Source organism: Halyomorpha halys, unplaced genomic scaffold, assembly GCF_000696795.3.
Source record: "Halyomorpha halys isolate HHAL.00 unplaced genomic scaffold, Hhal_1.1 Scaffold1064.1, whole genome shotgun sequence".
Lineage (NCBI taxonomy): Eukaryota > Metazoa > Arthropoda > Insecta > Hemiptera > Pentatomidae > Halyomorpha > Halyomorpha halys.
Window position 1 is genome coordinate 121,682 of NW_027104635.1, and position 4,986 is coordinate 126,667.

The window sequence follows — 4,986 nt, forward strand, 5'->3', positions numbered from 1 at the left end:
TTTGGGTTATATGTTCAGTCTCCAATGCTACTTCCGATAGCCCTAATTTCCTCATCGAGTTTTTGTATTCTAAGAATTCGTTTTACTTGTAATCCATTGGGCAGAGATAGCATTACTAGTAATGAAGAGGTCATCTGTATAGCGCGGTATTCCCTGACCCCAATTATATTTACTTTTCCTCGTTTGCCAGGATAATTTTTAAGCAATTATTGGTTGGTCATTTAATAAAGACGTTTGAATACCAAAAGTTACCTCCATGGGAAACATTTTTGAGTTTAACATTTACTGAATTGTGATAAATAATTACAGTACGTCTTATTTTCTGATCCTCAGATTTATCTTTATAAGAAATATTTAAAATCCTATATACATGCGGTTGAGGGCTGTTTAGGAGTTAGTATTATGGGGAGCAGATTCATTTTTTTTTTTTCAATATTGAGATAATTTAACAAAATTTCAAATAGAAGATTATTAAATTCTCTATTTTGTGTTTGTTATTAGTTTATATAATAATTTATAGATTATTATTATTATTTAATTTATGCGTTATTAGCTTATATAAACGATTTTTAGTTCACCATTTGGGTATACTGTTTTGTTATTAGCTTATATAATGATCTAATAGTTTTTTTATTGTTACCATTATTATTACAATGACCTATATATTTTTCAGGCTAACTCTATTTGTACAGGGGTTGCCCCATAAACAAATAAATATATTATTATAACATAATTTCTTGAAATGGTCTCTTTGGTGTATGAGTTCTTTTAAGTTAGGGTCTATTAGAATGCCTGTCGTATTTGGTTGACTACAACATGTTAGCTATACATGTATTTAGCTATCCATTTTCCTTTTTATATTCGAAATAAGGCAAATAATTATTTGTTTTTAAAGGCATTATAAGTCTCTTCAAAACGCCCATGATAACATTTAGTAGCATAATAGTGCGAAATGATTTCTAGTTGGCCTTTTTTTCAGCTATATCTAATACCTTTGTCGAGGTGGTAAAATCTGAATCCAATTGACAATGATAGATATTCTAGACCGTGTGTTCAAAATAGGTAAGTTAGATGGTTAGGAGGTGTGTCAGGTTGAGTCTGATGTGTGACAGGCCTTTTTTCAGATCCCTCTAAAACAGAAAAAAAAACAACATGAAATTAGTAGGTTGCAGGGAGGGAATGAACAATGGCGACTGTTTCAAAACTTAAAAAAATAATTTTTCATTCGAAGGTCTTTATCTTTAAAACTACCAACAGCACAAAAAAAACAACAACATAAAAACATCGTTTAAAGTAGAGTAAATTTTCTGAGCCCGCACAGAGCTATTTACGTTCAATTGTCCCCGAGATATATAGCTTTTTAAAAGGAACATTTTATAAAAAATGCACTGAAAAATCAAAAGTTAGCGAATTTATTTTGAGAAATCTATATCTCGAAAACCATTCGACGTACAAACGTCTATTAGCACTCAAAACAAAGCCGGTTTAATGTACTATAAAGTAGTACATTATGTTTGTCTTCGTAGATTTAGTTTTTATGATAGTTGCTAAAATAAATTAATTGGTAGTCGTTTGACATAATTTTAATTGCAATATTTATATTCATATACGAATATCATAAAAACTAATACCCCAGCGAAGATACGTTTCATAAACTACTTTATAGTAAGTTAAACTAGCCTTATTTTGTGTGCTGACAGGCACGTATACGTCTTACGGTTCCCCAGATATATTTTTTTCGAACAACTAGAAATTAACATTTTGTGAATTTATTTTGTCAAATATCATAAAATCTACTACTCCTATGAAGATAAACGTTATAAACTGCTGTATATTATTTGTAACTGACTTTAACTAGAGTTCTGGCAGACAACTGAACGTCTAATGATTTTCGAGATATAGATTTCTCAAAATAAATTCACTAACTATTGATTTTTTATGAAATGTTGATTTTTACAACCTATATCTCGGGAACAATTGAACGTAAATAGATCTATTAGGGCTAATATTTTATCAAATTTACTCTACTTTAAATAATTTTCTCTTAGGTTTTATGTATTGTTGGTAGTTTCAAAGATATAAAGCTCCGTTTTATATTTTGTTATACTATCAAATTATTATTTCCATCTCAAGAACTCTAATTATGTACTATATAAAAATAAAAATGTTTTGTTCAAAATTCTCCCATTTTCTCCTTTTAGTTTTCTTTTTTTAAATTGCAGCGATAACCTGAACACGAGCCCGCTCAAATCTCAAAACTTGGGGACATGAGTTGTGTGACAGATTTATTCTTCCAGACACTTGGACTAATAAACAAAAGATCTGTTCCAACACTAGTTCGACTGGCGGGCGCATGCGCATTTTTTTCCGTTTCGCCAGTCTAATGACTGTTTTAATGTCGACATAGTTATTAAATTCTTAGTATTTCCAACATGTATTTAATAGCAATTAAGCATATAATACAATAGTCGAGAGCAAAATGAAAATTTTAGTCAGTTGTTATATTTCTGTCAGCTTAACTGACGAAAAATGTTGAAAAGTGGAAGTTGTGTGTTGCGCGCACAGCACCGGATTTTTAAAAAAATCATTTGCAGACTACATTTACTAGACAAACGGTCTAAACTTCCAATCCGTTACAAAAGACTGATCTACATGACCATAATAAGGCCAGTCTGGACATACGGAGTTGAACTATGGGGCTCCACTAAACCTTCGAATTCCTCTCGTATCCAATCCTCAAAGTCCAAAATCTTTCGTAAAATCCTTAATGCTCTTTACTTTGTCACAAATCAAGTCATCCATAAGGTCTTCTATGTTCCATATGTTGCCTATTGGCCATAACCAGATACCAATCCCTCCATGATAAACACCTCAACCAAACTCGTTTGTTTTTAACCTGGCTACTCTGCCATTACCCAATAATCCTCCAAGGCGTCTGAAAAGAACATGGCATCAAGATATTCTCCTCTAGAAATATTGTTGGAGTTCTATCAATGGGTAGACTCTCCACATGTTAGTATCATGCCATTTGATAACTAATAGAAAATTTATTGGTTGTAGATATTTTAATACATTTGTAAATAATCATAAAAAATTATTTAAAAAAAAAAGTTTTTTATTAGTAATTGTTCATTTTTTTTTTTTTTCCATAAAGTTCGGATGTTATTCAGTTAATAAGATGCACTTGATCATCTATTCATGACGTGAATGGAGCAGGAAAAATGAATGTGTTATTTACAATTAATTCTGCCACAATCTGTAGCTAATTAAGGCACTTTTTGAACTGTGATAAAACAATTTATCAAACATTTACATCATTTTTGTTGACATACAACATATATATAGGGATACTGCATTTACGGTAAGACCAGTAATCCACTTCCTTATTCTTGTGCTGTTGGCTCGAACATTTTGAATATGTTTTCTATTCTAATCATCTTAATCTTATGTAAGCACTTATTTATGTTTTTGTATTCTAGATGTATTCATGTTTTTAATTGGAGGATTTCCATAAGCCTCTATGGTAAGTTTATCCTGCTCATGATAATTTTCGATTAATTATCAGGTGATTTTGGCCAGTAAAATTCTATTTTTATAAGTTTTTGAAGAGTAAAGTTTTATTTTTGCTATTTAATTTTCACTCTGGGGAATTAATCTTCAATTATTTTTGTAAAAATATTTTAAATTAGTGCAACCCTGATGAACACCTGATGTTCAGGTCGAAACGTCAGCACAAATAAATAAGTTTTTTGTTTATTTGCTGATCGCACTCCCGACCATCCTCTCCTAATATCAATTTTGTAAACTTTTCTCTTATATACTGTAGTAGCTACCTAATAATCAGCTTTCCTATAACTCACTAGAGAATAATTGCCCAACTACGACACTCCAGTAAATATGCAATTACTCTAAGTGTCGGTCCACAAAAATATACTTTGGAACCACAGAAGCTTTGTCCAGCTTGTAATGGAACTGTACTGGAGGATCGTTTCCATTTTTTGACAAATTTCCCCGTGTATCATGAGAACCGAATCCGATACATGCCGAAACTAAGCAATATTAACCGAAATCAGTTGTAAAATATATTGCTTAGAGCTGGATACCTACCGTCACAATAGGAGGTATATTTTTTGTTTTGTTTTTTAATATTATTAAATATGAAGTGACCTTTTTTGTTTTATTCTAATGAATGTAGATTACCCCACTTGGGTATATCGTTTGTTATTAGTTTATATAAACGATCTTTAACTCACCATTTTTGTAAAATTACAACAATTGATTATTTATTTTATGTATTTCACTGGCCAATTTTATTTGTACGTGGGTTGTCCCATAAAGAAATAAATAAATTATTATTATTAGTACTGTATATAATATGACTATAGCTTTGTAATTACTACGATAGGTTTTCATATTTGGTCAAATTAATTTTTCGAAATGACACCTCAATATAATATAAGGAAATCGATTGCGAAGGCGATGTTCGCTGACCTCTCGGGAACATTCCTAATATCATCATATCCATGTTAAAATATACAAGCTGATGTCATAGCAATCGTCATAAAGAAACATACATAAATAAAATAGAATTGAGAGAGGTTAATTTCAAAGATGCTGAGAATGAAAAAGGTTATATTACGATAACACGCTTGCCTGACGATTTATGTTAAATTTTCGGATTTCTAGCATATTGAGGTCCCATCATATGTTTTTGGAGGTGCTAAAAATGAAAAAAGAATCGATTTTATGATCACCCGCTTACGTATCGATTTATTTTACCATTTCGGATTTCTAGGATATTGGGGTCCCTATGTATGTTTTCGGAAGAGCTGAAAATACGTGGTGCACAAAATACTCGAGCGCGTGAGCTTATAATCGATAGCATCATCATTTTCTGCGTCTTAAGAAATATAACCTAATATGTTAGCTTAAGCTAAAGATAATCTAATTAGTTAGAAATTAGAAAAGTTAAAATAAACCGATACG